At 40.7% G+C, this 14,964-nt stretch overlaps 1 long non-coding RNA gene across 1 annotated transcript in view; it reads left to right on the top strand.

Annotated features, from left to right (window-relative positions):
• The window catches only part of LOC127971127 (uncharacterized), a 116,500-nt gene extending 101,767 nt beyond the window's left edge, over positions 1–14,733 (top strand). The window contains exon 2 of the long non-coding RNA XR_008156753.1: positions 14,522–14,733. This is a non-coding gene — a long non-coding RNA (uncharacterized LOC127971127). The remainder of the gene's footprint in view (positions 1–14,521) is intronic.
• Positions 14,734–14,964: the final 231 nt, after the last annotated feature.

Raw genomic sequence — 14,964 nt, 5'->3', positions numbered from 1 at the left:
AAAAATAATGACTAGTCTCAGTATTATGCCACGTTCTAAATCCTGAATGGAAATCCTCACAGATATAAATTTCTCTAGTTGTGTTTATTTTCTTTTTATTTTTTTTGATGAGAGGCAGTTTGAAGATTTTGGGGAAATATCCTACTGACAATGACAAATTAATAATAGTCAGAAGAGGATCTATGAATTCTCGAAGCACCTCTTTCATGGAATAGGGTCTAACATACATGTTGTTGGTTTAGATGATTTAAGTTTATACAAGTATTCCTCTCTTATAGTATATAAAGAGTGGAACTGTTCCTCAGGTGATCTACAGTGCACTGTTTGATGCTACTGTAGCTGATGGCTGCATGGTTAAAATTTAAACTCTAATAGTATCGATCTTAAAAGTAAAGTAGCACATAAAGTCATTACTGCTGTGCTGTTGGTAAATGTCAACACCTGTTGATGTATTATATTTCATTAGTTTAGCCACTGTATTAAATAAATGCTAAAAGAGACAAACATAACTAGTTGTAGCAGTTTAATACTTTTCTGTAGGATATTGTACTTTTCTGCAAAGCAATACAAAATACATCTAGTTTTGTTTTCCTCCAGGTAAGCTCCATTTTCCGGGTTGCTCTCTTTAGGGCGCGATTGTGCTCATTATACCACGGTCAGACTGTTTTCCTTAATCTCCCTTAAGGTTAAAGGAGCAACTGTATCTAAAATGCTAAAAAATAGAGAGTCCATAGTTTCTGTTACATCATCAAGTTGTTCTGGGTTTTTGGATGTGCTAAGGAATTGAGATAAATCAGGAAGATTAGTTACAGAGCAGTTTTTGTGGTAAAATAGATGGTTCTACCATACTCATAACAAGGGTTAGAATTCACAGTTTTAGCTATATGAAGTTTACACAAGACTAAATAATGATCTGAGATATCATTCCTTGGCTGCATAATTTTAACACCACCAACATCAATTCCATGTGACAGTATTTAATATAGAGTATAAGTTTGACAATGAGTAGAACCTGACATTTGTTGTCTAACCCCAATAGAGTTCAAACTGATCCCTGCTGAATGCTGATCCCAATGCGTATTTTACATGATCAATATGGATATTAAAATCACCAACTATTAAAACTTTATCTGCAGCCAGAACTAACTCGGATATAAAATCAGCATATTATTTATTCAATTCTGTATGGTGTTCTGGTGGCCTGTATACAGTAGCCAGTACAAGCAACACAGGGTTTTATCATTAACACTTCTCTGGATAATTTTATATGAAGCCCCATTACTTCAAACAAGTTATACTTGAAGCCCGCCCTCTAAGCAATACTGAAAATATTTATATAAATTGTAGCAACACCTCCCCCTTTACCTTTTGGATGCAGCTCATGTTTATACAAGTGATCTTGGGAGGTAGACTCTTTAAAATTATGTAATCATCAGGTTTTAGCCAGGTTGCTGTTAAACAGAGAACATCTAGGTTATTATCAGCGATCATATCATTTAAATTAAGTACTTTCGTAGAAAGAGCCCTGATATGCAATAGGCCGAGCTTCATCATTTTGTTTATCCGTATTACATCCGTTGTTTTACTATGTCGCTCACAGTCACCCAGTTGCCCTGCTGCAAAGGCGCTTTAGCCAGAACCAAAACAATGTACATGACTCTCTGAGCTAGTCACATCCATAGCAATACCTACAGCTCTCATATTCTTACTGTCCTCAATTAAAGTTTGGATGTGTGTCTCTTATTTTGAAACCTCTGTCAGCCTAACTATGTCCCTGAATTTATCACACATGAATCTATCGTTGCAGACAGAGAGAGCTAAACTGTACATGTGGCAAGTGGTCCAAACAACAATAGCAGGAGAAGTAGCCATTGCTCACCATGATTGAAGAATGATTCTGACTTAACACTGTTGTTGGATGAATGGCGTAAAAAAAAGGCAAAAGAAAATGATAATAGACACGAATAGAAATGCGGATGGAAACGTGAATGTCAACCGGCGATCATTCAACATGAGACTTTAATAATAAAATAAACACAAAACAGTGCGACAGCCCCTCGCGGACAACTGCTGCTCACAACAAAACCATAACACAAAAATAAAGCCCAGGCCTGGTCCTCTCTCATCCTACACTGTCATCACTATCTCTATGACAAATCGCTGTTTTTCAATGTAAAGCTTATAAAGAATGTATTTGCTAGATTTGTGTAAGCAGCATTAATCAAAACATGAAGAATGAAAACATGGTACATACCAGATTTGTCATAATAGCAAGTCATAAACACATACACAGCTGTAAATCCAGGTTAGAAAGGTAAGAGTCCACCGAATGACATCTCATGGAGCACATTTAATCTAACGAAGCGATAACTTTGTAATATGGATGATAATTCCTTTGTTTACGTTTCAGTTCTTCAGGGACAGAAATGTTTGTGTCCATTATGGAATAATTTACGCTCAGAAACTGCAAAACGGCATGTTTTTTTTTTTTTAGCGTTCAGTGTCACAAACAGAATAAGATGATCCATAAATAAAGTGAACAATAGGTGGAAGATTGTTTATGTGAATTCTGGCGTTCTCTCGTGACTGCTCGTGACACGCGCTGTGATGTCACCTGATTGAAACAGAATTTGTCAATCACCTTTTTCTTTATTTGTTTTATTTTTCAACATTTTTCATATATGTGTGAGTGTGTTTTACATTGAATATGACTGAATCTACATGATTACTATCTGTTTGAGTGCAAAACATCTTGCTATTACTGTGTAATCACAGCTATCGATGTGAATGCCATCTATATGAATAGAGTGTAATTTGTTGACTTATTATTGACTGTATTATTACCATCTCTATAACTGGCCATATAGTCTCAGAAAATGGCTGCAGGAATCCACTTTTTCAAGGTATCTTCTTCAGATTTGAAGTGGAAACTCATGAGACATGTGACTTTCAACCCATTACTTTTCTAGATTGCTCCAGGTCTGATTCTATGTATTTTTATATCACATAAAAAAAATAAAATAAAATAAAAAAATCAGTGGTGATATTTTTTTTTTTTTTTTTTTTTTTTTCAAGGCAATTCAGTGTCTATAACTTTTAATATATTTCAGCATTATCAAATCTGGTTGATTTAAAGCCCAAAGGATCTTCTTTCCAAAAACACCAAGATTATGTGTGTAACAAACATTTTAAATCAGATAGGACACTTTCAGTCCCATAATGGGGGGTCTGGTTAAAAAAAAAAAAAAAAAAAAACAGTCTGTTAATAAATCCACACAGATAGAAAATCCACAGACGATAGGCACGCACGGAATCCACAATAGACATCTCCAATATCGGACAAGGGAAAAACTAGAACTTAAATAGGGAGGCAAAAGAGGATAATTAGTGAGACAGGTGAATCAAATGATGAAATCAAAAGGTAGACAGAAACTAGGTCAGACTAACATATTAGGGACAGAGACAGGGACGGATGATCATTGTCTGACCAAGGCGAAGCCAGAGGGATGAGGGAGCCTGGCATAGATGGTGGACTGATGGACCACAGTGGAAAGGATGGACCTAGGATCCATGTTGGAGCCGCTAGGTCGGCAGCTAGGGTTGCCACCTTCAATACAGAAAAATAAGGGACGCCTGGGGCTCCAACGATGTGCCAGTGGTGCTAAATCACAACTTAAAACATGTTTTCAAAAAAAATATTAATTGCTAATGAACTTTAGTAATTGTATAAGGTGATGTGAACACTGATTTAGGATAAAATATTTGGGTTAGGGTTAGGGTTGTCTGCAGACAGTAACCCTATCCAAACTGTGAAACCACAAAATAAATAACCGATCTACAAACATTTATAAATTCATGTAAAACATACATTATTTTTATTATTATTGATAAGTTAATCTAATTTATATAGTCTATTGTTAATTCTACAGTAGCCTATTGAACAATGCAATCATTTAAATTAGTTAAGTTGTTTATTTGCTTCACAAAGGCACTGTATTCTTATTATTAAAGGGGGGTGAAATGCTATTTCATGCATACTGAGTTTTTTACACTGTTAAAGAGTTGGATTCCCATGCTAAACATGGACAAAGTTTCAAAAATTAATTTGTACATTTGAAGGAGTATTTTTGTTCCAAAAATACTCCTTCTGGTTTGTCACAAGTTTTGGAAAGTTTTTTTCGAGTATGGCTCTGTGTGACGTTAGATGGAGCGGAATTTCCTTATATGGGTCCTAAGGACACTTCTCCCGGAAGAGCGCGCGCTCCCGTATAGCAGCACACTGAGAGGCTGAGCACAGACTCACTGATCAGAGCGAGAGCGTCGCGAAATGTCACAGAAGTGTGTTTTTGGTTGCCAGGGCAAGACAACCCTGCACAGATTACCACAAAAAAAAAAAAAAAAAAAAAAAAAAAAAAAAAAACATTAAGGGACCAGTGGATGGAGTTTATTTTTACAGAGCATCAACGGAGTTGTGCAAGTGTTTTTGTTTGCTCCCTGCATTTCGAAGATGCTTGTTTTACAAACAAGGCGCAGTTTGACGCCGGGTTTGCACATCGTTTATTTCTTAAGGATAATGCAGTCCCAAAGAAAAAGGGTCACGATCGTGTGTTGGAACCGCATGCGGTGAATAAAACTGCTTCAAATATCTCTGTGTTGTTAACTTAGCTATCGGCGCGTAAGCACATCAAGTAAACAACATGCGATGTTGTCATTAAACTGCACTTTCCACATGTACAGCTTAAAAAAAAAAAGACGACATGAAGTGGAACTTAGTCATTTTCCAAAACCGCTAGGCAAATATATACAGTTTTAGTACATACCACATAGAGACGTCGTTTGCTGATGCTGCTCTTGTTAAATTTCAGCTTCTGGATCTGTGTCACAGGTTCCAGACGCTCTTAACGCAAAAGCCTTCTCGCGCTCGTGATTCTTTAGCTCCGCCCACACGTCACGCCTCCAGCCTGTCGTGTTTTTCTGGGAAAAATCGGTACAGACTATCTTTCTCTTATGAATATAATAAAACTAAAGACTTTTTGGAGTTATGAAGGATTCAGTACTATTCTATAGGTACTCAAGATTAACAAGATATTGAGTGAAAACGAGCATTTCACCCCCCCTTTAAATATATATATCTTATCTCTTATTAAAATAAAGCTTATGTGTCTGACTGTACATCTTAAACTATAATAAAGAAATCGCTAACACTTTAAAATAAGGTTTTTAGTTAACTACATTAAAAAACATGAACTCATAATGATCTGCACTTATACAGCAATTGTTCCTTTTTGTTCATGTTAATTTCCACATTTAATAATACTTTAAAATCATGTTAATATCAGTTAATGCACTGAACTAACATGAACAAACAATGAACAGCTTTATTTATATTAACTAACATTAACAAAGATTAATAAATACTGTAACAAATGTATTTCTTACTCATTGTTAGTTCATGTTAGTTAATACACTAAAGTTTCATAAATGAACCTTATTGTAAAGTTTATGAATGTTGTTCTCCCGAGACATGCTGTCGCACATCTGACATGCCACCGTGCACAAAAGTGAACACTCGTCGACAAGCTGTGCTTGATACTCATTTCCGCTGACACTTTCCAGCTAAGTATTTGATTCCTCCCACTCTCGTCAGTACTTTTGCATCCGCTTTCGTTTCAGCGCTGGACGCGGGGGGTATCTGGAGCAGGCTCCACCTTTCTTTCAAATCGACTCTCTGCCAAGAGACCCGCCCTCCTCTGACTCTGATTGGCCGTGAACCTGAAGCAAACCAATCAATCCAACGATGGCAGCGAGTATTACCCAATCAGGGGCTGAATAGGACGAGTCTTCACAGAATGCCGGTGGGATGGTCTGCATGAGATGCTGCATTGAAGACAACTCCGAAAATACGGGACAAACCCAGTCCCGTATTGATTCAAAACGAGACGCACTATTTTATTCTCAAATACGGGACGATTCCGTATTTTAAGGGACGGAAGGCAACCCTGTCGGCAGCTCAAACTGGAGTCCAGGACTCAGAGGCCAGATGCAAAGACAAGGGATCCTCCAGCCATGACACCGATGGAGACTAAATTACCCCCGGTGATCCCACCGCACAGATGGTGGGCTGAGGGTGAGCAGAGGGCCTGTCATGAGACAGCGATGGGGAATGTTAGGAATGGTGCAGAGGTGGTGGGAGAGGGAGGTTGGGTGGGAGTTTAAGATGATTAGTGATCAGGTGGGTAAGAAATGATGTGCTTTGCCCACACACTCTTTAAGGCCACTCCCAGCCGTGGGAGCGCCAGCGATAGGAAACAACCTCAGTGGCTGATTCAGGACATGTAAACAGTTCAGGGCAGACAGATATTTCAAGGCAGACAGACAGTTCGGGGCAGACAGGAGTTTCAGAACAGGTAGATTATGACAATGGAAGATCTGGTAATAAAATAGAGCTTCTCTCCATGCTCTTGCTATCCATAGTGATCTACCCCATGACTAGCACTGTTTCCAGCTTACACACCTGAACAGACGATCCGTGAGGTTCTGGCTCCATGGCAATCTGAGGTTCATTGATTGCGGCGGGTGTGGGCTCATGTACGGGTCGTCTATGGCTCATCTACTGATTGCTTGCAGGGAAATGGTGGGCTGGTCTATGGGTCCGGAAATGTTCTGGTTCAGGGCTGGACTCTCTCCAGACACCTAATGGCCTCCCTCTAGCTCAGTCCAGTGGTGTCTGGGATTGTAAATTGCCCCGATGCAGAACAAAGACTTCAGTGTTTGAATGGCGAACTGACTAAATGTGATGGCAAAGTCCAAAATGGGTAGGTCTTGACAGGCTAGAGCGGAGAATCTTGCAGCAGTATCCATGATGAAAAAAAAAAAAAAAAAAAAAAGAGCAGGGACAACAGGACGTGCATACTAACTTATTTGGTCCAGTATTATGTTACAGTACGGTGTGAAATGAGTCCACAAAGAAGAGGCAAACAGACTTTTAATAAATCCACACAGAGGGTAAATCCACAGAAGGAAGGCACACACACAACCCACAATAGACAATTACACAGTACACATGACAGACTAGAACTTAAATAGGGAGGCAAATGAGGATAATTAGTGAAACACAAGTGAATCAAATGACAAAATAAAAGGGGAGACAGATTATATTCAACAATTTATTTTAAAAGACACTTTAAGTCAATTTGAAATGACTTATAACAATGTACTTAAGTTCCATGTTGGTCAAAAAAGCACAATTGTGAGGTCAAATCAGAAATAATTTGCATTTAATATAAATTGTAATTATAATCCATTTTCATTTAATGTTAATGCAATTAACATGGAGTTAAGTGTGTGAAAACATTGCATTGAATTCATACTTACGCATATCCACAAGTATTCTTTGTAAAAGTATGCTGGTATACTTCTTTTTCACAGGAGTTTGAGTGTGCCTTGGATGATCTAAAAATATATTTATTTTTCTTTCTTTCTTTTCATGACTGTGAGTAAAACCCTGAAAGTGTAGCCTTGGAAAAAATAATGGATCCCTGCGAGTTGAATATGACAACAGAGTGATTTGGTAGCGCAAGCTAAAAGTGGCACATTGTGTGCCCATCAGTCCATTAGTATTTCAAATGTAAATACACCAGTGTTCTAGATCATAAAGAAGCATGTTTGAGGAGATGAACACAAGCGTTACATGTGGCTTGCAGGTCAGCCATTGCTTCGTCTTCCAACAAAAGTAAACTTTCTGTGGACGTCAGTCAAACAATTACACAATGAGATGTCATTACCTCCAAGGACAAATCTTTACCGAGTTGACACTTCATCATGGGGCCATGTGACAAAGCTATCACTGGTGTCATTCCACTCTTAATTCACCTCAGTGTGTCAATTATAGACATCCCTTACTGACTTACCCATTTAACTAGTGGCCAGCTGTCACCAGGGTATATATTGAATAAATATCTTAAAAATAAATAAATAAATAAATAAATAAATAAATAAATAAATAAATACAAATATTGCTGATGCTCTCACTGTTTTATTTATTTGCTCAGGTATTGCTTCACTTGTTGGGCTATCTCTCAACACTACTTTACTATAAAAAAAAAGTTGCAAATCTCCAAAAATATCACTCATGCCTTGAAACACTGTTCTCTGCAGCACGGTTGGTAAGCTGGCAGGAATAAGTGCTATGCAGATCATATTATTACTGCAACAGAGGTCTAGAAAGGTCACTTTTTTTTCTTCAAAAATGTATTTAAAAGTTTTTCTATACTTTAGGAAAAGTGTCACTGCTCGGTTGGGCTGGTAGAAATGTTCCTTTAATGTAAAAAACTCATGACTTACTGAAAAACCCACAACCTTATAAAATCACCTATCAACCTGTCATGTGTCTTTTATTGTAACATAGGCAAGAATGAAACATATCACTTGTTGGGCTAGCTCTCAACACTACTTCACTATAAAAAAAAAGTTGCAAATCTCCAAAAATATCACTCATGCCTTGAAACACTGTGCTCTGCAGCACGGTTGGTAAGCTGGCAGGATGAAGTACTATGCAGATCATATTTCTGCAACAGAGGTCTAGAAAGGTCACTTTTTTTGCTTCAAAAATTTATTTAAAAGTTTTTCTATACTTTAGGAGAAGTGTCACTGCTCGGTTTGGCTGGTAGAAATTTTCCTAAAAACTCATGACTTACTGAAAACCCACAACCTTATAAAATCACCTATCAACCTGTCATGTGTGTTTTATTGTAAAATAGGCAAGAATGAAACATATCACACAGTAAATCACACATACTGAAAATTAAAAACACTAAATGTGAATATTATGAATCCTGTCCATGGACTTCCATCCGATCGCCACCAGAGGTAACTCATCCATCTTATGGACTCTTGGACCCCACTAACTGTTACACTCAGTGTTGGTCATCCTACTTTAAAAAAGTAATTAGTTACAGTTACAAATTACTTATCCCAAAATGTAATTGAGTTAGTATCTCAGTTACCACATTGTAAAAGTAATTAGTTACTCAGGAAAGTATCTGTGACGTTATTTTTTCTATAATGCTATTATGTCCTTTAACATCTTTAATATATATATATATATATATATATAATGTTTAGATTAACTGATTGAAGAATAAAAACACTAAGTATTTTAGAAAATGTTGCATTTTTTTTTTTTTATTCAATACAGTGCAGCCTGCCATATGATATGCATAGAAATAAATATTGAAAATAAAATTCAAGTGCAAAATTACGACAAACAAATTTAAACTTGGGTAAAAAGAAACAAAGGGAAACCTGGCCATTAGAGCAAATCTCTGTAACTGTATATTAGGCCTAACGTTACAGCACAATAAACAGAACGCTATCCAACTCTTAAATATTCAGTACAGTAACATGTTTGCATGTGTTGATATGAGGTGGTTCATAAGATTTGAGTTGCTTGAGGCAGACGTGGATAAAGTATTTTTTTCCTGCATGTTACAGAAACATTCTTGCCTTTAATTTCAATTAACGAGTAGTAGTGCACTATCTTCTGTTTAGTGGTTGTCAGAGCGTGCAGTAATGATGTCCGATTCGCCAAAGAATCGTTCTATTTAACTGGTTCTTCGCAGTGAATCGGTTGAACCAGTTCACCAAATCAAACTGAATCGTTTGAAACGGTTTGCGTCTCCAATAAGCATTAATCCAAAAATGACTTAAGCTGTTAACTTTTTAGCATGACTGACACTCCCTCAGAATAAACCAATATCCCGGAGTAATTCATTTACTCAAACAGTACACTGACTGAACTGCTGTGAATAGAAACTGAAGATGAACACCGAGCCGAGCCAGATAACGAACGAACACGCCCACTGCGAAGAATCGGTTGCATCAATTTTGGATCACCGTTTCTGTAGGACACGTCCGATTTGAGAACCGATGAGCTGATTCTCGTTCTCGAGTCAAGAACCGGTTCCATCGTTTTTTTTCAACCGGTTTATTGAATCGAACTGGCTGAAAGAACCGGTTCGCGGAAAAGAACCGAACTTCCCATCAATATTGTGCCGTGCAGTGAGACAGCGTGAGCAGGGCACCGCCCACCCAGCCAGCTGGTGGTGCATGGATCTGCATGCGTCACATCTCGTCAGCTCCATTACAGAATACTCTGCCCAACAAGGATCCAGCAGCTTTTCATGTGGACATTGGCCAGCTATGGACACTGCAAAACTCTAATTAGCCTTCAAGCAGGGCACATGCCCACTTGAAGGCTATATTAAAGAGTATCTGGACATTGCATGTTATTCTGATTTGCCAGACTATGTAGTAATATACTTTTTCTGTGATGGAGCAAATTAACCATTAAAGTCACAATTAATCCATGAAGGTTCCCGCTTATCTTTCAGTCAGTTTATGGACTATGCTTTGTTGATTGTTGGTTCAATGTTCACTGTGGGTGTCGCGGAGGAACACGACCCGCACTCACTTGTGTGATGGCGGCTGCACTAAAGCACATTCACAAAATGGCAGACACAACAGCCCACTGTTATGTCTCAGCTGCCAATCCTGAGTCAAGTCTAGTCACAGCTGATCTTCATGAGGCAAGTCAAGTCATGTCACAGTTCATCTTCCAGCATCGTCAAGTCACTGTTGATCTTCCAGAGTCAAGTCAAGTCACAGCTGTTCTTCATGAGTCAAATCAAGTCACAGTTAATTGTCATGAGGAAAGTGAAGTCACAGTTGGTCTTCCTGAGACAAGTCACATCTTCGCTGACCTTCCAGAGTCTTTTGTCACTTCTCAGCTGAAATTCCAGAGTCTGGTCACTTCTCAGCTGACTTTCCAAAGTCCTGTTTTGTCACAGCTGCCTCAGTCCCCCATCTCTCCACTTCAACGTGGACCTGGTCAACAGAGAAGCAGTACTCCCCCCCCCCCCCCCTTGTGGTGAAAACCAGCTACTCCTTCTCCTTTGTTTCATTCCTGTCTTTTAATTTGATGTTTATTATTTTTCTTCTCTCTTTTGATTTAGGTTATTTTGATAATTACCATTATTATCATAATTCCTTTGTTTTGTTTTATTATTATTAGGTAAAGCTGTTACCTTTCCTCTCTACATATATAGTTACTCAATTGATGTTAAACAAACCAAACCTTAATTAACTTTAAGTTTCCTTTGTTCATCCTTTGTGTATTTGATTGTAGAACTCCCTCGGTGATTGGACAGTCATCTCAGGTTTCCAGTGAGCAAGGCTGCCCGACCGGTGTTACCGATACTGGCTGCGAGTGAAACTCGGTTCCTCTTGTCTCAAGAGACATCAGCAATTTTGGCACTCCAAAGGTTGTGCTAAAAGTCACAAGCCGTTCGAGACGGCGCCACGCCAGAGTAACGGAGGACCGGGGACACTGCGGTTGAGTGTTTGGGGAGCACCGGAGAGGTTGACCAAGCCACTGGTTCCCACCTGAATGACTTCAATTCACCCAGGTGAACCCAATATGATAAAACCCATCCACTTATTATAAGCCACATAATATTAGATATTCCCCCGGATATATTTTAAGTGTTTAACCCTTTTGCTTCTTTAAGTCACACCATATTTCTAGGTTTCCTACCCAGATAGCCCATTCACCTGTTGGCCCTATCTTAAAACCTAGCAGTAGGCTTAGGCCTCCTTATTCTCACTAACACATTGTGTTTCTATTGTTTTCATCTCATTTCAAGTGTTGTTTCACTTTGATCTTTTTCTACCCTCTGTTCTGTTGTGATTTGTTTCTTTCATTTCACATAGAGACAGTAACCTGTGAGCCACCAACGAAGTTAAATTGTAGAACAACCAGCAGCCGGTGTCATCAGACGACCCGCTAGGCTACTGCCTGTCAAATCTCCATTTCAGGTCCTTCGTTGACCCAAGTTAATTGGCTACTTGACTGTCTGACTGTTTGCATCAGTTAGCCCAAAATTCTCATAAACGGCACAGCCCGTATGAATATAGCTCGTTAAACGTAGAACGAACTTGCATTGGTCTTTTTGTGTGTGTGTGCTGTGCTTCTCTCACCGACAGAGAATCAGGATGTTCCAGTCATCCAGTCCAGCAGTCCAGGGGGCCACCTCTCGACATTGTTGAAAGCAGTGACGACCCCCTTCCTGCCCAAGGACGCCAGTTACCTGCAGCACCCAGAGCAACTAGACACCGAGCTAGATGAACTGATGGCACACGATCCAAACTAAAGCGACTACTACAGAGAACTCGCCAGGATCTTCGGAAGCTTAGTTCACATTCTCGTCGCCCAGGCACGGCTCAGTGAACGGAGCAACATCGCAGAGGAGGCCTGGAAGGACCAGGCCCCAACCTAGAGTCATCTTGATCAGCTCCTCCTCGAGACCCAGGACCACCGCGAGAAAGAGGACGATACAGATCCAGAGCTACAGAAAGGAGTTGAAAGACTTCACAATGCCCTGCAAGATCTTCGCCTCGACACAGATCAAAGAGAACAGCTGGAGAGAGAAGCCCGAAAAGACCTCAACAAAAAACTCCAGCAAGGTGGCGCTCTCCTAAAAAGAGCAGAGACTGAACTGAAAGAAAGAGACTATAAAACCTGGGCCTGCAAAACACACTTGCAAGCGGCCCGAGCTAAATTCAACAAGCTTATTCTGCAGAGAGACAAGCTCCAAGATGAACTTGACACTGTTCACACAGAACTGAGACAATCTCACAGATTACAGAGTGGCTGGATCGGAGGAACGCACACCACAAAATTTCTCCTGGGCCGCCACTCCAACCCTTTCAGCCAAGAACCTAGAGCTGAAAAAGGGGGTGTAAGCTCACGGCTCAAGAAATCACCAGCCAGCTTACAAGAACACCTGTCAACAACGGAGGGAAGAGAACACTTCCAGAGAACGAATGTCACTAAAACCTGCACTGCTCACAGAGAACTTCACAAGCTAGCCAGAAGCATCTCTACATTCAATCCAGATCCTGCAGGAGGACATGATGTGCATGCTTCTTTACAAGCCATTGACTTTCATTTGCAAACTGTCGCCAACGTGACAGATGTGAACACATTGTACCTGTTAAAAAACACGTCCAGCCGTGATGTGCATTGCTTTCTGGATCGTCAACCAGAGACTGTCAAAGCGTACTACCAGCAACTGCTACAGACTTTGATTCTTGAATTCTCTGATCCAAACTCAGACCATGGGCTCCTTATTGCTATGGACCTCAAACAGGGCCGATTTGAAAACCCACAGACTTTCTGTAGTCAGCTACGAAACACCTACTTCGGAGCATGCAACGAACCAGGTATGGAACAGGATTTCAACTTAAAAACTCTGTTCCTCCTAAACCTACATGCCAGTTGGAGTTTTCATCTCAGAGTCCCAGCGTGTCCCCGTAACAGGACTACACAAGAGTTACGGAACTTAGCCCACAAAGCTTGCACCAAGCAAAAGACTATTTGTGAAAAGACTGTGAAAAAACCCAAAGTCTCTGTCTCTGAGCACTGCTTGGAGTTAATCCTAGATGGCGCCCTACAACACCACAGTGACAGATATTTTTACAGAGAGTCAATACCGTTCCAAGCCTGCAGAGGGCAACACAGTGCAGCCACGTCTGAGACAGCAGAGATCCTGAGGGTGCTGAAAGATCTTCTTCACATGAAAACTCGCAAGGAAGATGAGCCAAGCACCCAGAACACTGCCCGTCATCTACAGACCACAGAGCTAACTGTTACAGCACAAAGTGACAACAACACCCAAGCTCCACAGTCAACAGCTGCACACCCTGAACGAGACAACACAGGTCCTCAAACCAGGTACCACAAACACAAGGTACCAGAAAATGCTGTTTTGACTACCTGCCTTCGCAGCGAGCTACACAAGACCGGTCCTCACCACCCACCGATCGTCACACCTGCCCTGATGCCAACATTCCTGGGCAGCCTTGTCAAAAAGGGGGTGGGCCGAAAAGGAGTCAACAGGAAAGACCTGATCGACACAGGATCAAACCTGACGGTGATCTCCTCTCTCCTTTTCAAAAGACTCCAATTTGAAGCTAAGAGACAAGATCGAACTCTTACACCTCAAACTTATGAACTGAATGTACAGATGTACAGACAGAATGACATCCAGTTTGAACAGGTTGTTTCCATTCACCTGACAATCGTTCCGATGAGTCTAATACATCCCATGTATGTCCCACCAATGAACACTCATACATTGCTCATCGACAAAGACCTGCTAGAACACTTTGACACTTTTCTGAACTTCAAACAGCTAAAAGACTTTGCTCAAGTGCGAGAACCTTTTTCTCTCCAGCCACACAGGTTGCTAGAGCCAGACTGTCAGGTCGCAGAGGTCACGGGAACTCCCACAGAGCCAGACGGTCAGGTCACCGTCTGGCTTTGTGGGGAAGTCGTGGCCTAATGGTTAGAAGGTTGGACTCCCAATCGAAGGGTTGTGGGTTCTAGTCTCGGGCCGGACGGAATTGTGGGTGGGGGGAGTGCATGTACAGTTCTCTCTCCACCTTCAATACCACGACTTAGGTGCCCTTGAGCAAGGCATCGAACCCCCAACTGCTCCCCGGGCGCCGCAGCATAAATGGCTGCCCACTGCTCCGGGTGTGTGCTCACAGTGTGTGTGTGTGTGTGTGTGTGTTCACTGCTCTGTGTGTGTGCATTTCGGATGGGTTAAATGCAGAGCACAAATTCTGAGTATGGGTCACCATACTTGGCTGAATGTCACTTCACTTCACTTTCACTTTCACTTTCACTTTCACTTTCACAGAGGTCACGGGAACCCCAGCAGCCAGCAATGAGTACAACGCCCTAACGACAGGCCCAAGTTCAAGCCTCTGTACCTTAGTCAACAAACAGGGTACGGTGGTACCAGCTTACACCAAAGGAGTCGCTGTTCGGCTCAACCTGCAATGTGGTCAAACCTTACACCACACGCTGGGTTTCTTCCAATCCTCACCTGAATGTGTGGA

Source organism: Carassius gibelio, chromosome B14 (genome assembly GCF_023724105.1).
Source record: "Carassius gibelio isolate Cgi1373 ecotype wild population from Czech Republic chromosome B14, carGib1.2-hapl.c, whole genome shotgun sequence".
Lineage (NCBI taxonomy): Eukaryota > Metazoa > Chordata > Actinopteri > Cypriniformes > Cyprinidae > Carassius > Carassius gibelio.
Note: the sequence above shows the minus strand (reverse complement) of the source record. Positions and strands in the feature narration are given on the sequence as shown.